Raw genomic sequence first — 25,861 nt, 5'->3', positions numbered from 1 at the left:
ACTAAAGCCAGGTTTTAGCATGCTAATGTCAAACATATAACAAGAAAACAACTACAATGTGCATACTTTTGCTAATATTGGTGTGTCAACATGAAGACCACCACAGAAAATGCTTCTGTTCATAAATTCTTACTTTCATAGATTCGATGCCAAAATCAGGAGGCGTGCTGGTTTTATCAAATGGGAACTTAGAAAATCAGTCTTTCATCTTTGAGTCGACATCATTACTTTAAAACACTTCACTAAATATTGCTGAAGTGAAATTTCACACGCATCTACACAGTTTAGCTGCCAGTTTATCTGGAGACCTGAAATGACTTATTTATATTGGCTAAAAAGTTTAAAATCAATGTTTAGTCAAAATAATAAACATGTTGTAGATATCTGTAGGGAGAATTAAAATGATTTCTCTATGAATTATTTATTGTTACATGCTGCATCTAAAAACTACCCTATACTACAAAAAATCTGATTTTATTATAATGATTTAAGTTGGTTTTGTTGCAATGATGTAGTAGTCCATGCATGTAAATTTATCCTCTTCAGTGAAAATGTTTGATTGAATGCAGATTGTCTCCCACAAGCAGGTTTTGAAGATGAGATATGGTAATTAAATTGTTGTTAGCCAAAAATAACAAAATTATGCTGTCTATCTCATCCAATTTAAGCATGCTTTCCTGTGTATCCTGCTGGTGTTAATTTAGACACAAAACTGAGGATACTTGACACATGATTATGAAGCACTTCAGTACTGTTCGAAATACAAAAACACCTGTTTTGTAGATCTCCTGAGAGTGAGTGAGTGAACACAGCCTTTGTGGCTGAGTGTAACCCCCAGGAAGGCTGAAAAATGGTCATTCAGCTCAGAGGAATTTTCAAGAAGGGACTGGAAAAGCCACTTTCTCTCAAAACCGTGGGCCTGACAGCTGAATCAGGTCACACTGTAGGTCTTTGTAAGGGGCGACGCTGTAAAACCAACACAAAGAACCCTGTTGTGCATCTGAGACGTGCCCAAAATCTGCCCGTAAACACACGTTTTGTGGCTTTGATAAGGTACAAGAATGACTCACTGAAACTCATTGGCATGCACAACAGTTGTTATAGCAACTGTAACCTAGATACAGAGAGTTTGACGGTGGTTGACAGTAACAGTCTCACTTCTGGTGAAAGTGGGGATGACATTTTCGAGTCGGAAAGACAAAGAGGTTCCTCTGGAGAAGGATGGCGTGTCTCTAGGGTGGTGCTGCACGCAACGTAGACCTTGGTGATTACATATTGATGTACATTATAATACATGCAAGCTTTGAGACTTTGAGTAACGACCAGGCTGAGCCATGAATCATCCTGACTGTTACAGGCTGATGCAAATTGCTACTTAATAGTTTCCAAAGCTTTGCTCTACCCATGTGAAGCTATGCGGGTTTGCAATCCATCTTTGATACCAAGGCGGTGCTGCTGTGAAAGTCTCCACCCCACTCCACATGCTTCCCATGCTTCGTTCTGTTCTCCAAATGTGAGCTCTGTATAAAATCGTCCCATTTTTTTGGACCCGTCTTATAATGAGATAAGAGGAAGAAAGTGATAAGACGCTCTCTGCCGGAAACGATTATAAATTTTATCTCGCGCTCTTAAATGTTCTCACTTAAAGCAGAGTGAGCGAATAAAGGCAAGCATTGCTGCAGTGATGGGAATAGATTCCATTAATTTGAGCGATCATGAATAGTCCTGCTAATGGGATGCATTTCCTTTTGAAACAGAACATTTCAGCAGAACTTCTAACCACTGGGACATTAGTTACTGAGGAATAAAAAATGGATTCTGGCTTAATTGTAGTCGTTAAAAAGCTCTGTTTATATCCACTGAACAGAACATGAATGGTTCACTGACTCAAGTGTGTGACAACGCGTGGCTCTTTTCGCTTTTTACTAGTTGGCTCTAAAAGATTTAGTGTCTCTTGTATTCTTGGAAACTGTACAGAATACCAATAAGTTTGTAAGGTTTATAGGGCAACAGTCATTTCCTTATGGTTGGTGGAAATAAGGAAATCCTTATTTCCTTAGGAGGGGAAATCCTTCCTGCAGCAGGAGATGGTGGGGATGTGTGCATGGGACAAAGTTATGAATGCCTGCAGTGACAGCTGGTCCAGCCCATGTTGGATTCAGACAGAAATGTGTTATTTATATGTGTACGTACTTTTTTAAATTTCTTATTTTGTTACATTAAACAAACTTTAATTGGTTTTATTGAAATTGTATGTGAAAGACCAACACAAAAAAATTATATTTATGGCAATAAATAAGATTTCAACATTTTCTAAGAAGTAAAAACATGAGAAGCATGGAATATGTATATATTTGGGCCGCTTTAATCTGGTACCTGTAAGAAATTACTATTTTTAAATTATTTTGATTGGAAAAGAGTCCATCTGACTGTAATTAATTCACAGATTAAACACAGCATGTGTGTGAAAGCCTCAGAAGTTTGTTAGAAAACACTATTCAGTACCTCAAGTTTTTTGCAATACCAGAAATCTGCACAAAATCAATAGATCCCTGCATTATTTTTGCAGCATTGCATAATTGTGAATTTGTTGCAGATTTTCTGAAAAAATGGTCCAAACCTTTGGGTTTGAGAGACTAACACCCACCTGCAGTCCGTGATATTGCAAGTAACAGAAATAGATAGATTCTACTTCTTTAGAGAATAATCATGTAACATGTAACGTGGATAAATGAGATCAAGTCAGGTTGACAGTCGTCCCTGAAAAGCTCCATCAGGAGTTTTTTCATTACTGTGGGGTCAAGTTGTGTCTCCACTTTCCTGTCACTCGTACAGAAACCTTCCTGCTGTACATTTATCCATACTGTCTCTAATTTCTGCCTCCTTGTGAAAGCCCTCATCCATCTGCCCCGGGCATGCCCGCGCATGGTTTTAACCTCCATACCTCTCCGACTCCATTAGTGTGCAGCCATGGATCGTTTCCTTCCCTTCCCTCCATCTACCTGCAGTTCCTTTCACCTGTCTCTTCATCCTTACTCACCTTCCATCTTAGAACCGTTTCCGCCCCTGGCTCCTCTGTAAATTTCCGCTTTTTCATTTCTTTGTCTCATCCGTTTTTTCTTTTCCTCACTCGTGTCTGCCCTTGAGGCAACCTGTATACGACAATGTTATCAGTCACAGCTCTTCCTCACCATCTTTTCCCAGCTCGTCTTCCTCCTCCACCCACCGTCTTTTTGTCTTGTCTCTGTGTCGCTTGCTGACTCGGCTGCTGACCTCCACATCTCCTTGCCGCCTCTTGCACCTACTTTTAGTCGATGTGCGCTCGCACGACTTCTTGCACCACATCAGGTTCTTGTTGTATTCCCTTCTGCGCCCTGCCTGTGATCCTTTCTCACTTCCCCTTTCATTTATCTACTTCCTCTCCCCATCTGCCTCATCACTTGATTATCCTGTACAGTCATTTTTCTCCTTTACCTCTTCCCCACTCCTGCAGACTTTTTTTGTTTCATTTTGCACCTCTGCATCTCTCTCCCTCCTTCGTATATTGCTCTCAGATCTCATTTACAGCCCAGGAGTGCAGCGTTGAAGCTTTCTGATGGGCGTGCACACAAAGTTGGATGTAAGCGATCCCTTCACTGGCTGATCGATGTGACCCTAACAGATGGATCACAACCTGTCCAATTCATTTCATGTAATCTTTCTTTTCCTTTCATTCTCACCTCGCTTTGTTCTCACTCTGCTTTATCTCATATTTTCTTCATGACTGTTGTCGCAATTGATCGTGTCTGTTGTGTAAAGTATTTGATTGGAGGGTCAAGGTTTCTCTGAATTATTATGATCCTTATTTGTTTCTCAAGGGTCAGTGTCCTGCAAATTTTTCCTTCAATAATCAGGTCATTAGCAGGACAATATGGTCCCCGACATAGGGAAGGTAATTTAACAATTTGACTCAGTGTGTTGGACCAGGGATGCATCTCGGAGTTGCAGGACACCGGCACCCCGGAGACTGGAGTGTGACATCCCTGATCTAATGCAGCTATTTGCCTTCTGAGGACTTAATTAGTAAATAGATTCCTCCTGTGTGAAATTGAACCTCAGTATAAATTCAGCTTTCTGTGAGGCCTCAGAGGTTTGTTAGGGAACAAACAGCATCATTAAGGAACACAGCAGATAAATCAGGGATGAAGTTGTGGGAAAGTTAAAATAATTTCCCTGACATTCAATATATCATCTGAAAATGTAAGGAGAATAGCACAACTCCAAACCTACCGTCTAAACCGATTGGGGAAGCAATTAGAACATTAATCAGAGAAGTTATGACAGGATCTGGAGGAGCTGCACAAATCCACAGCCCAGGTAGAAACGCTTGACACGACAACTATTGAACTGCATTCCTGCTTTTTCTGAAGGAGTGTGAAGGTGAAAACCATAAGTTCAACTACAGTCACAAAATTAGCCCTTTTAGCTCTAATGCAGCTACATTAGGTGTTTACACCACTAATGCTGGTTAATCCATATTCTACACATAACAACAAATAGGCTTAATGCGCATAACTCAGTCCACCTGGTAGCAGAGAAGTTTTTCCAATGTGATGCTTGATATCTTTCATACTAAATACTGAGATTACATGTATTGTAAGTTCTTAATTTAGCTTCTGTTTGGGAATAAAATCATTTTAACTTACAGTTTGCAGTATTTTAAGCAATGTAGGAGGCTCAACAAACATACGAGAAGTGTAATTCATGAGCAACATGCAAAACGCCATGTGCTCTGCACCCTTAACTCACCATCGCCATGGTAACACTTGATGGTGGCAGCATTCTGCTGTGGAAATACGTAATTCTTGAACTGTGAATCATTTTCTGTTCACTAGTTTGTGTTGGTTTGTCACATACAATTACAGTAAACTACACTGTAGGATGTCGTTACAATTTTGCAAAAATGCTAACGATTGTTTGGTTAAATTTAAACGGAATAATAATTGTAATTCACGTTTAATAAGCTCTCAGTTTAAACCGTTGCCAAAGAACTCTCAAATTTCACCAAAACCTATTATACATGCATGATAATTTAATTTTGCAGCAACTTTTCAAAGACTTGTAGTTCTCTACATTCATCATTTTTTAAACCTGCTATCAGATTTCATATAAACTGACTCCAACTTATCACTGTCTGAACACTTCTGCAAATCTGGGGTTATCTGTTTCAGTTTTCCAGCACATCTGAAACATCACTGAAAATCCTTTTTCCTTCCAGCAGTTTTCTACCCTCTGTACTGCTCTTGGTTGTTATATAAAACTTTTAATTCCGATTTTATCTTTTCTTTTCTCCCTTATCTTCGGCTGCCTCTGTGCTGTGTTCGTTGTTCTGCTGCAGCAGTAAGAATTTCCCCTCTTGAGATCAATAAAATCTCATCTTACACACTGTACTGCATGGAGGTGCAGGAATCCGTGTTTCTGTGAGCGCACAGCTGCAAAAATTTGCCAGAACAGCATCTGGCTTTAATTTGTAATGATCAACTAACCAACCTGCTACTTGTCTACACATTTCTTTTTTTCCTGAATGAATCCATCATTTTACTTTTACTTCAGAAAATGAAATTCCTCTGTGGGTTTTGAGGAATTTGCAATGATCTTCAAACACATGGATGTTAGAGAAATTCTCAGTCTTGCTCTCATAAAGAAGTAGAAACCTTTAGAAACTTGATTTACTCTTTTTCACAGGAAAATATTAAAATGAAACGGCTAATTGAAGACTTGGATGCACATCAGAAGTTAGAGAGCAGAAATGGAACAAAGACGACCATAAAAAGGGGAATTTCTGTTGCGTTCCGAGTCGCTTTGACCTCTTCAAGCTGTGCAATGTATCTGTTTCTACCTCGGGTTTTTTTCCCCCTTTTTGCTCTGCTATTTTTAGAAATGTCTAGGTAGTCCACCATGCATGAGGCTTTGAGCCTCCAGAGAGCTAGAAACGGACGAATGGAGAGCAGAGAGGGCTGCATGATGTAAAGATATGTGCTGTGAAAAGGTTTGGAGGAGAGAAGAAAACTCCTCACTACCTCCCAGGATTTGAAGCACAACTCACAGCACCTAACGTTACCCAAACTTTCATTTCAGCCCCTGGAGGGCGTGGCCTCTGATTGTGCAGCCAAATCCAACTAAATATGTAGCAGCTAATAGGTTCAGAAAGATAAATGTCCACTGAGTGTTTTTCAAGGATTCTTTCACACTCCTTCCAAAACGGAGCAATTAAGAGATGCTTTGTGCAGGACTTAAAAGCTCTAATTTGCCTGAAAGTTTCATTGGATTTCACATTTAAGGCTTAATGTAGCTTTAATTTCCTTGTTGGCCTTTAATTCTCCGTGGAACATTATAAATGTCAGTCCCTCAAAATATGCTGAGCACAATTAATGACGTTAATAAACTGTATGTGTGCTTGTGTGTGCAGTTAGTCTCCCATCCGCAAATGCCATTAGCCCATAATCGACTTAAATCGACTTAGTGAATGTTGTGGTGTTTATAAACAAGGGGATTTGTATTAGCTCTCAAAACCCACTTATCATGAGCACCGTAATCCACAGATCTGATTGGGCTGTGGGTTGCTGCGCCGCAAGAAATCGGAGAAACTCCCAATGTCAAAACATCCCGAATAAGATAATCTTTCACTGCATTTTGGTTAATTCAGTTTCATAAAGTGCTGCACGGAAGTCTGAAATCATCCTCGTGTTTATAGATTTTCATGCAACATTTTAAAGAAGTCTCGATCAATATTTTCACTTTGCTTTCTGAATCAAAGTTTTTGTTTGGACTCTGGATGTTTAAAGGTTTTCATCAGAATTTGAATTAATCATCATAACGAGTTCCTAATCTCAAGATATTAATGTTTTTTCTCCCAAGACTAGGGCTACCAGTATTATATATTTAACCATGAGACAGAACAGGCAGGTCAGTGTTGATCAATAGAGAAATACACATAATATTGCAATTTTGCACCTTGATATGGTCTTCTGTCACTTCAAGAAGTTCTTGCTCTTCCTGACACTCTGCCTTCAGCACGTCATCACAACAATGCTACTCGATTTATGCCGTTTATAGCCATTCTTAGGAGACTGAGAAGTAGTTAGTATGACGAGCTCAGCAGACTCGCAGTTCCACCAGCTGCTTGCTAATTGCCGCTGCCGCTAGTCTGGAGGAGCTGAGGGAGGGAGGGATGCTCTGTGTAGACCGCAGCTTTATCTGCAACCAGCAGATTCCTAATGTAAGTAAATCCAAACAGAAAGTTGGAGATTGGGCTAAACTCGCGCCGAAGTTGTGGTGGAATGATTTGCCTTTTCCTGTCAGGGAGACTAATTCTTTTTCTGAGTTGAATAGTTTTCTTAAAACACATTTATTTGCTGAACTGTGAGATGAGTTGAGTTTGTGACATGGTTCATTGTCCTACTCGAGGAAAACACCAGATTATGGGAGCATGACCATCATAAACCAACCACAATGAAAGGAGACATTTCCCAGAGGATCTATGCTTTTAATTCGGTTTATTCCGAACTCTGACCCTGCTGTCTGAAGATTGCAACATTTTTGCTGTGATTTGTGTGAATTTCAGCCTGGGCTAGCGGTCTGTAGCAGAGGAAAGCGGTAAATGGTCTGATCTAACTGTGGCTCATCATCTTCAAATTTCATTGTGTTCAGATTGTATTCCTCACACCTTGATGGAAACAAGTGGTTATTTGAGCTCCTGTTAGCTTTCATCCTCTCAAATTAGTTGTCTGCTATTCTCTTCTGATGTCTACAAAGCTGCTGTTCATGGGGAAGTTTCTATTTTTTGCAATCCATAGCTTTTGAAACACTCAGACCAGCATGTTGTACACAAGCACAATGTTTAAAGTTAATTTCCAGTTTTTTGTTTTGATGTTAAAGGTGAACTTCAGCCAGATGTCTTCAGTCATCCACCAACCTGCTGCTGCGTGATTGGCTTATCATGCCTTACACTTATTGTTTTGTCCTTTTGATGGATGACAAAAGATTTATCCAGGGAAATGTGCAAAAACAGCCAAAGTCCAACAAAAATACCAGTGACGTGCGGTCAGGGGAGGCAGGTGAGGCAGTGCCTCACCAGCCATCATGGAAAGAAAGAAAATATATAATCATAAAGTAATTTAAATTGTTATATTCATCCGGTGGTTTGTACTAAAAAATATTTATTTTTCATGTAGCTTCACCAATTTCGATTTTTATTTGTTCAAAATCGCTGAATTTTCTTATTTTCCCATTCAAATGCTTGGAAGCGATGCCGGTGAGGCAGCAGCTCTGCCTCACCTTGGATTGCGCAACCCCTGGCTCTGCGCTGGCTGCTAAGCGGAGAGAGCATGTTGCTGTACGGCGTCAATAAAATGGTTTAAACAAATTTAATATGTGAACTTATTTCCAACAATTTAGCTTATGTATATAATGTACAGTGCTTTTTGTCACCAACTGTTTTGTGTAACGTGTTTCGTGTAATGAGCGATTATAAACGGCAGAGAACAGGTTCGAGGTGAGGCAGGCAGTTCTCTTGCCTCATGGCAGGGGGCGCTCAAGATCCCAGACGTTCGTCTTGTTCACTCCTCAACTGCCGAGTAAGTGACAGCGAGCTAGGCTAAACGATTCGGGAAGCAAGTCAAGTGCAGCGATAGATTATAATAGAGATAGTGATTTTTTTCCTCTCGCTTATCCCGACTTTCGACATGGATTATTTTATTTTGTTTTGTTTTTTAAGGAAATGTGTGTTTTGTGAGCTACAGTTTGTATGTGTAAGGATGCAGAAGTGAAACATAACCTGTAAACTGTTGTCAATCTATGCATCTATTTGCAAATCTGATTCTGATGACGTCAGTGCCTCACCAGCTATGAACCTCACCGCACGTCACTGAAAAATACCTTCCAGAGTACACAAAGAACTGATCCAGTTACTTTTAGAAAGTTACAACAGCGTCTGGCTGCTTGGAAGCAAAACCCTTTTGTGTTTCAGCCGAGATGTATTTTAAGCGTCACATTGTTTTATTCTGAAATAAAAAGCGCCGCTTGCACAGATACAGACTGAATATTGAGGCAGCGCTTCAGCTGCACCAAGATTTCCAGAAAGTCACTCTCGCTCATATTTCAGGGCCTGGATATAAGGTGAGCACTTGCATGCTGAAACAACCAGGAGCATACCAAAACAGTCTTCCCACACAGTCATAATTATAGGGAGGCCGATGCATAGACACACACACACTTCCCTGCAGGCAAGAAACAAAAGAACGCCCACGCAGCCTCTTCTTGCAGCTGTCGTGTGTACTGTAAGCCCACTCATCCTTTTGATACTATTGCTCTTTAGCCATATTGTCCTCTTTAGTCAGCTGGAGTGTATCAGGAGGAGGAAGGGGTAAAAATTTCATATAGAAGCGTAGCGCGAACGCAGGAGAGCTTAGCAGCGTGAAATGGAGAGAAGGAGTAGGGGGACATACAAAGAAAATGGTGGGGGATTGCATAAGATGGAGGAAAATAAAAAGCCATTAGTGTAAAGAGCAGAGGAAGAGTGAAATGCAGGAGTTTGAGGAAGACGGGGAAGGAGTGAGGGATGAAGAGTCAGCAGGTATGAATGTGTGTCGTTAAGCGGATGGGCAGAGAAATATGTAAAGGCGATAAACTGGTGAAGGCCGCCATCCGTCAGTGTCGGGAAGAGAGGGATGTGAGAGGGAAGAGTGGATTTGATTAGCGAAAGGAAGAGCTGTGTTAAAAATCACTTCGTAAGTGTTGCCGTCCTGATGGAGGAAAATAAGAGGGTGGAAGAAAAATAAGGTCCTCTTTCAAGTTTTTGGCCTTTTGAACCAAACTCCTAGTGGAGAAGCAAGACTGCTTCTGGTTTTGTTTCCACCTGACTTAAAATAGGCCAGTGATGACGGGAGTTGATGCTCACTCCTCTGGGTGACGGATCTCTGTTCAACTTATTCAACTAATTATTCTCAAGGTCTTTGCAGCCTCAGTATTACCTCACCTAACCTGGAAACATGCCAATCGTTTGTCTGGCAGATTTAGATCTCTGAGGAAAACCTTTCTGGGTTTTCTGTCTGATTGTTGACCTTTTTCACAGCAGATCTATTCATTCAGAAAACAGCACAACCCATTTGGTTATTTTGGCAATTTCTAATATACAGCTCTGGAAAAAATGAAGACCCCTCTGCACAAAACCTCCTGGCGATTCCACCAAATATTGATTTCTGAACTCTTCCTGAGTTAAAACATTAGTATTGTTGTTTCTAAATTAATATAAACTTGTTCTCTTTGCTTTGTTTGAGGTCTGAAAGCACTGCATCTTTTTTTTGTGTGTGTTATTTTGACCATTTCTCATTTTCTACAAATAAATACTACATTTTTACTTGTAATTTCAGAGACATGCTGTCAGTAGTTCTTAGAATCAAACAATGTTCTTGTTACTCACACATAGACCTAGAAAAGTAAAATCCAAGAATCTGATCATTTTAAGTGGACTCTTGATTTTTTTTCCAGAGGTATATGTGAAGATGAAGGTCAGCTTTTCATCTGAGGGAAACATGAAGTGACCTTTCACCCCAAACCATCACCGACTGCATAAACTTCACACTGGACCTAACTTGTATGACACTTTTTTCCTTCAACTTAATTTTCCATTAGTATTAGGGAAGCACGGATGTGAAAATCTGGTCCAATATTTTATAACAAACTAACAGCACATGACCAACCATTTTCCCTCCTGATACACAAACAAACTGCAACAAGATGAAAATAAACCCCAGTTTTTTAAATTTTAGTCTAGTTTTATTCATGAGATAAATATTGACAAGTTAAAGAAGGCCTGTTTAAAGCAGGTATGTTGTCCATTCCTGATGAATATGTTTGTGTGAACAGCCTGATTTTTTTAGCAATGACGTTTTTATCTCTATCGCATCGCTGTCCGTCTTCCTCCTGATTATGTAGACCATAACAAATCCATAAGATTTCTGCATTGAAAAGTCATTCTGCTTGGTTTCTGGGAAATGTATCTCAAGGAGGGGAGGAAACATAAGTTATTTCTGGATCCAGTCGTAAACAGTGAGACAGCATGAGTAGCTTTTTTTTTGGACAGCTGCAGAAAATGTAATTGCCTTCCTGTTTGTCTCACTTGTCTGTACCTTGACATCTTTCACAAAAACGGACAAAGTTGGTCATTGAGGGAAAAGAAACTTTGATTTAAGAATGTGAAAACTGCTGTGTCACCACAGCTGGAGTCCACAAAACAGTTTTATTCTGATATCCTCGGCTAATTCCTCCTGCCCCGTTTATGTGAGGAGAAAAAGGCAACAACAACAACAACCAGCTTGTTTCTGTTTGTGTACGATGAGCAAGTGTGAATCTGTCTCACTAAATCCTGTTGGAGCCCATCCTACTTGGAAGATTTCGATAATTGTCTCTATTTTTGGAGCACGGCAGAGTCAGATTATTAAAATGTTTTTGTTTTTCTTGCCTCTTCCAACCCTGATTCACTTCAGACATTAAAAAGGCTCAGAAAGACCTAATTTTCTGAAGCTGGTGCTCATTTTCCCCCTCTCCATTTAAAAACCATGACAGCTTTGTTTTTGGGTGATTTTCCTGCAGCTGGATGAAACTACTTGCCACTGATGTGCATAAAATGAGAGGACAAGTGCTTTTCATCAGTCAGTTTGTGGGATATTAGGGCACTTCTGTCTCTGGCGCTTTATCTAAAGTGAAGTTCTGACTTAAATCTTTGAACTTGGCAACTCTTAAAAGAAAAGCTTGTTTCCTCTTCATGCTGCGTTTGGAGTAAAAACCTAATACTGGTGGAGGCTTTGAAGTTTTCTTCCCTTTTTAAGGTTTGCATAGATAAGAAAGGCAGTCTTTAATTAACCTGGAACGCTGTGTTACAAACTGTGAAGTCATGAAAGTTGGTTTCTACCTTAAGTTTCTTTTTCTTGGGCGAGAGTACATCAGCTCTTTTACATCAGTATGAAACGTTGGACTGAAAAGCAGAAGGCAGCGTGACCCCTGTGCTCCGATTCATCCGAGAATCTGTGAACCATGAGGAAAAACTGAAGACATTCCTGAGCACTCAACCATGCATTTCATTTTTTCCCCCCTCTATCCGCTGTGCAGAAATTTGTACTTGAAGTCAAAACTCACATCTTTGCCCTTTCTTGATTCCACATCATCTCAAATCATTCAGCAAGTCTTGTTAATGTAAACAAAAGGCAAATCAAGATCCAATTTTCCTGCAATTAGTATCTTTAGCAGCTACAACAAAGCAATTAGCTGCAGCTAAATAATAAAAGCTCAGATGGATTTCCCTCGTTGCTTCATATTTGTTAGTTTGAATGCTCCAGGCATTCATCAGTCTGCTGATAAGCAGCTTAAACTCCTCAAATGGCTCCGCTTTTCAGGCACTTCCCCCCAATCAAGTTGGAAAATATATTTAAAGTTTGCATCGTCTTCACGGTTCACCTCTTCCCAGTCTCAGGTAAATCAGTTCCTGAACACTGTTATTAACGTTATTAACACCTCCATGAGGGCGGCAGGAAATATTCCGCCCTTCATGAGTCGCTGTAATTTTCCCCCCGTTGGAAGAAAGTGAACACAAGCTGCAAAGCTTTGGGGATCCTATTTTCCGGCAGGAAAATTGAATTGGCAGCTGTGGTGACTGTGACTGTCTTATTTTAGTAACACGGGGGAAAATCGAGTGGGAGCGTGTCATAATCATCAAAAAACTGATTGGAATAGTATTTTCTTTACATAAAATATAGGACAATCCTGAAAGGAGACATGTTATCAGTTTAAACTAAACCAGAACGTCGACCCTAAACATACAGCCAAAGTTACAGTAGTTTAAAACAAACTGGTCCAGTCAAAGTCCAGGTCAGAATACATTTGGGAATCAGTGGCAAGACCTGGAGTGTTATGGAAGCTGTCTGTCCAATCTGACTGAGCTTTAAATATTTTACAAAAAAGAGTTGGCAGAAATTTGTCTAAATGTGGGAAGCTGGTAGAAATATGTCCAAAGGGTTTTTCTCCAAGGTCAAATGCACACCACACCAGCTGCGTCTTCATTAACCACAGAAATCGAAATTACAAAAATAAATTTGCTGAATGCAAACATAGCAATTTAAAAAAAAACTTGTATTTCGATAACTTCTTCCTCTAGGATGAGGTGGCTTTTTGGCCACATCACAATAGATGTGTTTAGCAAAACTGCTATGGAAACACGTTTTTCGCATCACAGAAGTCACACAATTCAATTCAATTCTTATTTAATGGAAACATCGCGATTGCGAAATTGTGTTTTTTCGACATTAGTCAGAATATCGACTAACATTTGTGCACATCTGCAATGGAAACACAGCTAATCATTCATGCTAAATTATAAAACTATGCATCATCCTTTGTGTTGATCTGCAACAGAAATTACCAACGAATATGATACTGCAGTACATAATGGGATAAAGTTTGACCAGTAGGAGTAGTTCCCCCTTCTATATGGGAGAGAAAACGGAAAGTGTTGAACGGCCCAGTCACACTGGATTCCTCCTTTTCTCCTTGTAGTGGAGTCATTTGTCATTGGTTGATGGCTGTCAAATTGAGAGGCAATGTTGGGCTTTGTTTATTCCTCACTCCAGATGGCATTCTCATAGTTGTATCTGATTAAATTGCACAGTGGTTTAAGATGGGAGCCAATAAAAGGCTGTAATTAATTGCTGACAGTCTTCGTTATTGCCACATGCTCATCTCTTAATGAAGATGCCGTATTTTGTGAAATGGAAAGAGGGAGGGGGGGGATTAGTTTTGAATTTGCGTCGTGTGTCTGCAGAGATTGTCATTTTGATGTGTGTAAGCCTCATTTTGTTAAACTATTTTTTGCCATCATTGCTGTCATTTACATATATTTTTGCCTTAGACTTTAACATCTGAGCTGATGCAGCCGAGATCCAGATATATAGATTTTTCACTCCCCAGAATAAAACCGTTTTCAGGTAAAACTGTATGGAACAAGTTGATTGAATGCTGTTCAGAGTTCCCATCTGCATACTTGTGGCATTTTCTAGGGCTTTGAGTGAACATGAGTCACCATTAGTTTGAAATATGTAGTGTATTATAGATGAATGTTCACTTTTTCAGATTTCAAGTAGTCTCTCTCATTGTATGCTACAATTATGACGCTGGTTGAACAGCCGCGCGAGCCATCAGAGGAGGGTGTTTTCCTCCATTCAAATCAGCTCAAACCTGCATTTTTACTGCAGTTCAAAGATTGCACAGCAAAGAAACTGTAGACAAATGATTATTTGATTCAGTAGTGGTGCAATATTAATATCCACAGCAGTGGATTTACTGTGTTGTGTAGTTGATCGGATACATGAAAATCCCATTTTTAGATTTTTCCAATCAAGTGAAACAAATGGGCAACTATTTAACTGGCTGGATATTTAATTTGAACTTTTAAAATTCAATTTTCTTCATATTTACACTTTTCGTACAATTCCTGTCCTTAAATGTTGAAAGTAAAGGCCACTAGTGCCACACAAACCTTTAAAAAAATAATAAGTGTTTAAATCACTTTGATATTTAGACGAAACATGAATGTATCGCTGTGTTGCCACGTTTTGGACTGATTGAATGCTGCAGGCAGCTGGATTTGGACTTCATGTGATTCTCCTGTGACGTCTAAATTAATTTTTCATTGTCCAATTTGACTTTAGTGCCAAGCGATCTACGTATATTTTTATTTGCTGTTAAAAGATGTGCAAGGTGACGTAAAGTTCTGGTTCGGTCCACTTTCTCAACATGAATATTTTAGTTTAGTTGATGGCTGGGAATCTCCTGTTTTGTTTTGGTGTAACTCTTTAAAGTTTTCTACAGATTGTTGCAGTTCGCTCTTAGTTCCTCACATAAATATTCGATTTGTGTTCATACCGAACTGACAGGGCATTATCGGATGTTTTCAAATCTGTGCACCACTGCACCCCTTGAAGTTCACAGAATCTCCCCCCCAAAAAATCTGGGAGTTTTTCCCTTGTTGTTTTTGCTTCATTGTGAATATTGGTGCTCAACAGCCTCTTTCCATTGACGATCAGCTTTGTTTGAGCTGCAGTATTATCTGTATAAAACTACAAAGAATGTACTTAATACATTTTATCCTAAAATGATTTTTATGTGTTTGCAAAGGAATTCCTCAAGATAAAGAAAATGCATCAGACTTAAAGACCATTTAATTTTAATGAGGACCTTTCTGTTTTACATGCCGCCATTTCTGGAAAAAAAAAATGGTGCTACAACAATGATTATGTTGTTGTAATCAGTTGGATCTGATTACAACAATGAATCAAGCCTTCAGTCTTTTTTTCTGATGTCTTTCTGAGGTTGATTGCTCTTTCCATATACCAGATGTAACAAAAGATGCTCCTGAGAGTTCAAAATTATTAAAACCTGCATATAGATCAACTTTAAATAGTCAGACTTTCTTCTTGATCTTAGCTGTATCTCTGCAGCACAAACATGAAGGTCTCATCTACACTAGTTTGATGTTTTTCCCTGATTGGGATGAAAACTCATCTATTTAGATGGTAATTCTGTATAAATCCCATTTTCTAAGCCAGTAGATTGTGATAATATTCACATTGACCTGGCAAAACACAGCAAACATCTGCAGATTGTTTGAACATCTGTCATGACTGGAGCTTTCAGAGGCATTTTGAGGAAAAGGAAAGTTGCTAAATGCAGAAAACTGTACTGATAACATCAATGGGTATGCAGCAAAACCAGTGGAAATTAATAAGATGCTTAACTTTGGAAAATGTTTTCAGTCTGCATTAGTGGATGAGATGCAAAGCAGAAAAAGTTAATGGAAAATATCTGGCACTTTAATTTTTTTCTTCATTTTCGGTTTTCTCTTCTTTATATCAGCGCTGAAATCTATCTAGTCACTTCTCACTCTTTACTAACAGCTTTTGCTGCCACCTCGCCATGTTTTCAGCGGGTGATTGTTGATGTGTTTCTGACGTGCACCTGTGAATGTTTGCATTGGCCAGGACAAAAACAACAAACACGAGTTGAGAGGCAACACTCAAACTGGCCACCTCTGTGCAACATTTTCCGCCTATTCAGAAACCCTGCTGCTTCAATCATACTGGACCCCGATTGGCTCACACGATAGGACGCCTTTTGACAACAGCCACGCTTGTGTATGTAGGCAGGGTTGATGATTCAGCAGGGATCCTGGCTTTCTGACGGGGAAGTCCTGAGCATGAGAACAAATACCCAATCAGCAGCCTGCAACTAGCACAGTAGGTCAATGACATACCAGCCAGGCCTTTGAATCGTAGTGATGGATGTATTGATTGATGCTACAAATGGGCAAGCAACACTTGTGCACATATACCTCCTTTCATTAATGCTTTTCTTCTTTTCTCTTGTTTTTCTTTTCCCTATATTGCCCACATCCATTTGCTTTCATCCCCCTGTGAAACAAAGGGGTGTATAGAGATGCAGAACATCAGAGATAAGAGCTGGGAGTAACACAAACATCCTTTGAGGAAAATGGATGCCTGTGGTGTCTGCATCGAAAACATGCTGAATGATTTCTCGGCTGAGGCTTGTTAGCATCGCACGCGTTTGATCGGAGGCCTTCCTCTGCCGTAATGAATCACAACTTTTACTGCAACTCGACACAGAGCGCTTTCTTGCTTCTCTCTCTCCTTGATTTGTGACAATAATATTGCCGAAACAATGCGGCAGTTCATCCAGCCTGCGGTGTTGTTGGTTTCCCTTGAGCTTGTTGTCTTTTGCACGTCAAAATGCAAATGCTCAGCATTGCTGATACAAGCAGAAAACACGGAGACTCAGACTGTAAGTGTGGCAAACGAAGTACAAGCTGGTTTACTCTGTCAGTCGTCACCCACGCTGCATTCAGCACCGTGATTCACTCGAGCATCTTCAGCCCACATCTGTTGACGTTGATAATGCGGGAGAATACATGTGCTTCCAGACGTATGGTGCAGAATTTAGATGCATATAACTTTAAATTTGTCTCATTACGCATGGCTATTAACTCTCCTCTCCTTTGTTTAGGTGTCCCGTAGAAACTATCAGTTTTTGTGCTGCCAGTTATCTGGGACATCTTGTCACGTCTCTTGAGTGTTTAATGTGAGCCTGAGTCAAGTTTTGCCTTTAAAAGTCACGTCTGTCAAGTCTCACTTTAGTTTTTTAAAGGGCGAGTCTTAGTCGATATACAAGTCGTTAAAGGGCGAGTCTGAGTCATGCTTTGTCTTTAAAGCGTGAGTCTGAATCAAGTTTTAAATCTTTATGAAGTCTGTCTTTGAGTCAAATGTGTTTTGAGTCTTTAAATGTGGACATTGATCCAAGTATTGGGCTCATGTTTCTTCAGATTTTTTAAAGATCAAGTTGGATTCAAGTTTCTAGTTTCTAAAGTTTACAAACTTGACTCAGTCTCCCCATTCAGAGGGTGAGTCCAAGTCAAGATTTTAGCTTCAACAGATGAGCCTGAATCAAGTTCAAGTCTTTACAAAGTGTCTAGAGTTTCTCTTGGGGGGTCAAGTAAATATTTTTTGTTTAAATATTAAGAAAAATCGAAGTTATGAGTATGTAAAAGTAAGACAAAGTCCATTTTATAGACCTTAAATGACAGAGTTAGAGTCAAGTCTTTGAAGAGTCAAGTTTTTGATATTTCAGAGGACAAATCAAATTAAAGTTTTAAATCCTTAGAGGAGAAGATCTAGTCATTTCACAGGTTTTTAGAGAACAGGTCAACAAAAGAATCGGGTCTCTCTTGAGTTTTTGAAGTCATTTAGCTCAATTTTTCATCCTGAAGTTGAGACTGAATGAACTCTCTAAGTCACTCAAGTTTTCTCTTCTTTGAAGGTGAATCAAAATCAGAGTCCAAATTATTTTAAGGTTTTAACTGACCTGCATTCTGGTCAGCCATGTAGGAGGTATCCTCTAGAGGGATATACTAATCTGGACTTTTCAGAAATCTTCAGATATCACAGATTTCTCTTTCCACCCCTTTTTGTCCTTCATCAACAACTCTCTCCTCTTGTGTGACTCTTCCTTCCTCTAACACTCCCTGTTGCTTTGCTCTCGCTTTCACACTTGGCTCTCCTCCCATTTCTCTTCACTCTCATACGTCTCCTTCCACCCTAAAACCAATCTGCCGTCTGTCTCCAGCGGTTGCGTAGTTACGGTTTGTTCTGCTCATCAAGCGCCCGCTGTGCATAAACAGTCTGTCAACAGTTTAATTACTCATCCTTTCATCCTTTTTTCCCTTGCTTTCTGTTAACACACATCCTAGTTGCTTCCTGCCGTTTACAGCGGAGCTTCCTGGTTGCCCCATTCCAGTTCTTCACTTCCTTTAATCTTTGGCCTTGTCCTTTGTTTTCTGCCATGCCTTTCCTCATTCCAGCAGGATTTTTAGGTCTAACTTATCATTTAACATTCATCCAAGTCTCTGTCTTCTCTCACTGAAGTATTGTCACTACACTTCCTCTCTTGCCTTATTTCCATTTGTCATTCCTCCACCTCTAGCCTTGTCTTTCTGTTTTGACCCTTCCCCACCCTTTGTTTCCCCTTCTTGTTGTCTTTAAATGTGGCCATCAAGAGTCCAGCCGCTTCTCATCCCACCATTTGCTTCCAGCTAGACATCCCCATATCATTGCTTCAAATATCATCCATTTCCCTCCTTGATTGAAAGCTGCTTAACTCATGAAGGTGTCTGACACTTCTCAACCCTCGTCCATCATCCCCGACATCTAATCACCCGTCTGCCATGGTCGGTTTTGTGTAATTATCCACGAATGTCTGCTGCCATCGTGCTCAGACACACTTTTTTGATCGCTTAATCAGACTGTCCCTCCTTTCTTTTTCGCTTTTTAGTCATAAATTAACAATAATTAGGCTTCCTAATGTGCTGTGAAGCATTGTGCGTGAGAGCAGGAAGCGTTCTGAGCTAGAGGGTTTTATGAATCTGCAGAATATTGCCCTCAATTTTCTTTGGCAAGAACCCAAACCTTTTACTTTTCAGGCTAAAAGAAATTGCAGGTTTTGTCTCTTAGTCCTTTTTCCAGCAGATTCTGTCTATCCCCATAAGTTTTGCTTCTTCGCCCATCTCCTCTTTTACTTTCCAGTCTGTTCATGTTGGCAGGCCTCCTGCTTTGCACAGTGTGCACCCATCTGCTGCTTTCCCCCAACTGTAGCCCATGAAAGGCGGGCACCCCTGGTAACAACAGGCCACACGGTGCATCTGCAGCATAATTGAGGGAATGGTTCTTTTACTTCACCGTTTAAACCAGAGGAGTCTCTCTGCTTCTCTCTGTTCTTGCTGCACTCATTAGCGCAGGAGCACAGAGCAGTTTTAAGATTATGATTTGGGTAAACGGAAATCAAAGGGGCCTCTTTGTCACACTTCAAAAGATTCAGCTAGTCCTTCTGCAGAGACTCGGGTTTGAAGCAAGAGTCAAAGATGGAGTGAATGGTTCTGGGTTTCTAAGTGGGTGAAAGAGGAAAACGATGGAGCATATTTATCAGGTCTGGACAAAATGAGAACGAGAACTCCATCCATCCCGCTGCCCTTCATCCTGCATTCATCTGTCTTTTGTAATGCCCATCCACCAAGCTGTCCTACCATCCATCCATCCCAACATTATATGTTAATCGAGCCTTTCATCCAGCCGTCCATCCATCCAGTTACCTTCCATCTATTTATCCATTTCTCCACTCTATCTATTGATCATCTGTCTGTCTATCCATCCATCCATCATTCATGTTGCCCTTCATCTTTGTTCATTCAACTGCTTTTTGTATTGCCCATCCATCCATCTATCCATCCATCCATCATTCCATCCATCATTTTACCATCCATCATTCATCCATCGATCATCTGTCCGTCTGTCCATCCATTCATCCATCATCTATCCCTCATGTTGCCCTTCGTCTTTGTTCATTCAACTGTTTTTTTGTATTGTCCATCCATCCATCCATCCATCCATCCAACCATTCATCCATCCATCATCTGTCTGTCCATCCATCCATCCATCCATCCATTTATAGTAAACAGTTTCTATCAGAAAAAGATTTTCTCTGCCTCGTCCTGTTGGTTCCTATAACCTGTGACTGTCATCGTTACTTTTTAACAGACTTTGAGATCATCTAGAACTAAATGTATCCAATGGTGTGATGGACAGATCTCAGTCAGTCCTTCCTTAAAGCTTTATTTTAGCATTAAAAACTATTTAATGTATCTTGTCCTTTCCTTTTCCCTCTGTTTCTTCCATTAAATTGCATCTTATCACGTGATGAAGCTCCATTCACTAAATCTCACTCCTCCCCTGCCATCCTTTCATCAACCCAATCTTAACCCTCACTCCCATGTCAACCCTCCCTCTTCCTCCCTATCTGTTTCTGTCTCATCGCCTGCTTATCCTCCTCCCGATCCAGTCAGCCTGATCTCATGTGTCAGTGTGCCAAGTCTGCCTGTGTTTGTGAGCAGACGCGGCTTACGTAAAGAGCCTGAAATGAGGGGAGGTTAGAGCACAACAAACGCTCCTGTGCCCCGCATCCCTCCATGCTGCCTTCATACATGCAAGGCGCCAGGTGAGATTACATAAAGGCCTAGGTGATGAAAGCCACGCTGAGACGCGCCTATTGAGTAATCCGATACAGGACAGCTGGCTGACACACAGTTGAGTGTTAGCATGGCGTGGGGTAAGAAAGAGGGGTGTCAGAGCCGCGGTGATGAAAGCTTACAGTCATCTGTGCCATATGTGAGATTTGAAACTGCGTCCTTCAGTCTGCGTGCGCTCCGTTTGCCTCCTATGCTTCTGCTACAAATGCACATCTGTTCATTATTCACAGTCCCTGAGTGTGTTTGTGTGAGACAGAGCGGTTCCCCTGCCGCTGCGCCCACCACATTCATGCACTTAATGATTCAGCACACAGGGACTAACCATGCAGATATGGATTTTAATCTGCTGGACCAACATGTGCTCAATCTTTCTGCTGGGCCTGGCAGAAGTGTACGCACCCTAAACTTTAAAAAACTAGAATGTGTTTTATTAGGATTTTATAAACAAAGCAGAACGTTCTTATTAAGGGGAAAGACGGTGATGCATAGTGACGACCTCCCTTGGCTGCAGTTACAACCAAGTGTGTTTTTATGGTACATTTCTACCAGCTTTGCTCATCTGGAAACTGAGACTGTTCAGTTCAGTCAGATTGGACAAAAAGCAACTGAGAACCTCAATCTCCAAGTGTTGTCTGGGATTCTTGCTTGGATTTAAGTCTGGATTTGACTAGGCTGTCCCAGTACATGACTAATTCAAGTTATTGTTGCTCTGGCTGCCTGTTTAGAGTCGCTTTCTATTGGCAGTCAAAACAGCATGATGCTGCCACTACCAAGTCTCACCACAGGGACATTTGAAACACATAATTGTGTTTTACATGATGATCAAAATGGTTCCCTTCTGATTTCCATAAGGACACATTTCTAGATTTGGGCTACTTACACTCTGCAGGTCTTGATGCTCAATTCTGATTTCCTTCTTTTGTTTTTTTTTTATTTGATCATACCATCAATTCAATCAGACTTATGCGTGAACCGTTTACGACCCCAAAGCGACCCGCTTGAACAGAAGAAGTTGATTGTTGAGCAATGGGAGCTGACGGGATTGTCACAAGATGAAGGAAACTAATAAAAAGAAGAAACCGCCAACCATTGTTTATGTCTAGATTTATAGCGTCTTACTTGTCCTGGAGTACACTTATGTCAACAACACAAGGCGGATTAAATGCAACTTGACTGCAGGCACTTGAAAACAATTGTACACTTGTCTGATTTAGTATCACATATTACGTTGGGCCCTTCAGCCAGGTGAAAAAGTCGTGTTTGGGTCACGTTCACCAGCTGTGAGAGGTTAGCCCAGGGGTGGGCAACTCCAGGCCTCGAGGGCCGGTCTCCCGCAACTTTTAGATGTATCTCTATTTCAACACACCTGAGTCAAATGATGAGGGCATTAGCAGGACTCTGGAGAACCTGACTGCACTTGGGAGGTGATTCAGCTGTTGGATTCAGGTGTGTTGGACCAGGGAGACGTCTAAGAGTTGCAGGACCAGGATTCCCCACCCCTGGTCTAGCCTTACAGTAGTCATGTCAACCAATTCTCCCACCCGAGCTGTGGCTCTCTACACCACCTCCACTGCCTCTTGGCTACATCCCCAACCAATGCTCAACAGTTAACTTCTCATGCCATGAATGTGACTTCACATCTTGTTTTCAGCTTGAAAACCGTATGAATGCTCCATATGGTTTCCATTTTCTGATTGAGGATTGGACTTTGTAATCTAAACCAGCTTTAAATGTCTCTACAACATCCAGTCTGACGTCTTCCTGGGTCTACATCAGTGGTTCCCAAAGATTTTCTGGGCCCCCCTATGGACTACAATAAAATCCCCCCCAAAAAAGAAAAAAAAAAAAATCAACTGGTCACACATCGCTAAACCTAAACACATACTTTGTTTTCATACTCCACTGAAGTTTATTTCACACTTCAGGTTGCAACAAAACCCACTACAAACCTTCTTTCAGTGAAACACTTTTGTGTAACAGTTTGTTTTTTGTTTTTCATCCAAACTGGGGCATCACAAAGTGTGTGTGGTCATCCCCACGCTTTGGGGATGACCACTGGTCTACATGATGCTGTTTCTTCACAAATGTTTTCTAACAAACCTCTGATGTTTTCATACTGAGATCACATAAATTACACATTATATGACTATTTCTTAATAAGGAGACTTCTGATAAGTTTTCCACTAGATTTTATTTAGGGGTGTCAGAGTAAATGGAGCTGGATACAAGTTCATGCCAGAATTATTTGATTTCTATTTTGTTCTTCCATTTCACAATTATTTACCATGTCATGTTGGTCAATCTTATGAAATCCAAAACAAAATGTGAAAAAATTGAAAGAGCATGAATCTTTTTTTAAGGTTGTGTGTGTGTGACGCTCCGTTGACGTTACCTTTTCCGTCTGTGCGCCTCTATAATCCAAATCAGCTCCACATGTTATCCAGGTTTAGGTCTGTGTGTTTTGTGTGTGTGGATGAGGATGTGTGTCAGTGTTGAGCACAGATCTCGCCTCAGGTATTTGTGCTGATACGAGGCCAGCCCAGGGCTGGGTGGGTTGTGTTTTTACTGGTGAAACCTGTCCCACTCACGCCTCCGCACAGCAAAAAGGGAAAAGGCTGATGTAGGTCAACCTCTTGAAACCAGAGAGTTGAAGAAATCCCAATCCCACGATATCCGCTTAGGTTTTTATGGACTGAGAAAAACCTGGAAAATCCTGATTTGCTTGATTGATTCCGGCGCTGTATTCCAAAGACTTGAAGAGAGATCCAAGAATCCACTTTGCTAAAAATCCGATTTGTGGCGTCTTGATGCGATTTCCTCCTGGCCGTGCTCAACTTTGCTTCTTCTCTCCTGGTTTTCATTCCTGTTCATTCTGTGTCTTTTATCTTTCATCCCCTCCACTTCCAGCTCTGATTTCCTGCCCGCTCGGCGCGATGCACATTTACTCTCCGACTCTGACTTAGTCGTTCCTCATGACCTTGGGTGGAAATTGAGGGAAGCGGGATTGTGGAGACAGACGTTTCGTCATAAATCTGAAACAAAAGACGCGTGGACAGTGTGAAAATGCTGAAAATAAGATGTGCAGTCACATCTTTCACCCCAACCTCCCCCTCCTGCCCATTTCCCCCTCTCTCATCCCAAAGGATGCAACTCAACCTCACCCTCCCAAACCCCCGTCACACCTCCTTCTCTTCCTCGCCTCTCCTTCCTCTCGCTCCCTTTCACCTGTCTGTCAGAAACAATCAATAGCTGTGAGACCCTCTTAACGCTCCTCAGCGGGTGCATTGGCTTATTGCTACACAAATGCACTCGTGTGGTCGTGCAACACTTTCACACACCTCCACATTCAGTACGTAGTCATGCAGTGATACTCCTGCACACACGCTGCCTCTGCCTCCCTGTCAGCACACACACACACACACACACACGCACACACACACGCACACACACACACACACACACACACACAGCTTAATGAAACAACTGAGCTATTGATCAGCTCCATGAATGTCAGACAGTTCAAAAGTCCCCCACAGCCTCCCACCCTCTCTGTTTGCCTGTCAATCAATTTCCAAAAGCCAGCTCTGTTAAAAAAATCAAAACGTCTCGTCTATGCAAAGTGTGTGGCATCCGTGCGGTTTCTCTGCTCCAAACTGAGGAATCTGGGATGCATTTGTTTCCCCCTTGCTTACTTTCCTCTTTGGCAATTCCAATTTAGCCATTTAAGCGATAATATCGTCCCTCCATCCCTGACTGACATGCTCTCCCCGGCTTTCTGTGATGAAAAGGTGGAATTACTAACCTTGTTTTCCGGATCATTCCTCCGCGACTCCTGGAGCAGTCACATCTCTCCGACTCCGCGGCTCTCGCTCTATCTCAGCTCCGCACAAAAACACCCATCTCTCTCTCTCACTTTCTCTCTCCCCCCTCTCTTGGTTTTTTCCCTCTCTCTATCTCTCTCTGTCTATCCCAACACCCCTCCTCCTCGCTGCTCTCTCCCCTCAGTCGGTCTCGACAGCTGCAGCAGCGCTCTGTCTGCCTGCACTGACGCTCTTCCGTCAGGCTGTGGGCTGATTGAATTTTAAGTCATGTTAATCCCACTGAACAGGTACTGAATGAAGGAGGGGACGAAGAACGGAGAGAGAGAATAACAGGGACGCAGGCGAATCACAAACCTCCGCTCTCTCTCTCTCTCTCTCTGCAGATTTTTTCAAAACTTCATCCTACTCTTCCACATTATAATTTCATCTGTCTTCCTGTCCTCTTGGTTTTTCCTTCGTATTATTGATTGACTTCATCCTCATGTGGTGAAGAAGAGCGTTATTCCCAAGTCGGAGCAAAGAAAAGGCATTGGTGATCTGTCTCTGCAGCACCAAGCTGGAAGAATGCACAAGAGAGGGAGGCATGAAGATGAGGAGCATGAGGGATGCTGGGACGAGGCGACGAAGGGTGGGGAGGATGGTGTAAGAAAAGAGAGAGAATCATGAAGAAGAGGAGCGATTAGATGAGAGGAAGATCTGGACTCAGAGGAGGAGAAAATGAAGCTCGGAGTGACAGACTGCGGAGCAGAGGAGCAAATTACATTACTGGGATAATTTATTCCACAATTACAATCATTTTGTTGCTTTTGATTAATAAAAGTCAAAATTAAGAAGTGTTTGCGGAAAATAAGATTAACATTTTGCCTTTAACGTAAGATCTGAGCTCATCGTCATGTGAGGCACAGAAACGTTGCAGGAATGTCAAAGTGACACAACGAAGGAAAAATGGAGAAACGAGTTGGATTTACATTAATTACAAGCTTCAGCGAGGATTTAAAAATTTCACTTTCTATGATTTTAGACAAAAAAAATATAAAGATGAAACATCTAAAGATTTAGGTGTCAACAGGCAGAATTACAGTTTTGGTTTTGAACATTATGAACGGCTGAAATGAATTGGTATGAAAATAAAACGCTTCACTGATCTAAAAAAACAAAAAACAAACAGTGTTCCTGTTCCTATTCGCAGATTCATGTATTTGAATAACCTTGATAATTTGCAAAACATTTGCCTATTGTGAAATTTTTCTAAAGAACGTATTGAAAGTATTTGAAAGAAAATTAACTTTGGAATCCACTAGGTGCAAAATCTGCTTGACATGATACTGGCTGACGTTTGCAAAACAGCCAATCATGTTGTGCCATT

General features: G+C 41.0%; 2 protein-coding genes across 3 annotated transcripts in view; one reads left to right on the top strand and one right to left on the bottom strand.

The window, feature by feature from the left end:
• LOC122820292 (leucine-rich repeat and fibronectin type-III domain-containing protein 4) overlaps positions 1-25,267 on the bottom strand; it is a 51,269-nt gene extending 26,002 nt beyond the window's left edge. The window contains exons 1-2 of one of the 2 annotated variants that reach the window (XM_044097600.1): positions 24,477-25,267; positions 23,067-23,706 (exon numbers count right to left, since the gene is read on the bottom strand). The gene's annotated coding sequence lies outside the window, so the exon portion shown is untranslated. Of the gene's footprint in view, positions 1-23,066; positions 23,707-24,366; positions 24,451-24,476 lie in introns of those variants that run through there. The other variant, XM_044097601.1, reaches the window with a different exon arrangement.
• pcxb (pyruvate carboxylase b) overlaps positions 1-25,861 on the top strand; it is a 333,693-nt gene that overhangs the window by 197,260 nt on the left and 110,572 nt on the right. The gene's annotated exons all lie outside the window — the stretch shown is intronic.

This window comes from Gambusia affinis, linkage group LG18 (assembly GCF_019740435.1).
Source record: "Gambusia affinis linkage group LG18, SWU_Gaff_1.0, whole genome shotgun sequence".
NCBI lineage: Eukaryota > Metazoa > Chordata > Actinopteri > Cyprinodontiformes > Poeciliidae > Gambusia > Gambusia affinis.
The sequence above is the reverse complement of the archived record's forward strand: the minus strand, read 5'-3'. Positions and strand labels throughout refer to the sequence as shown.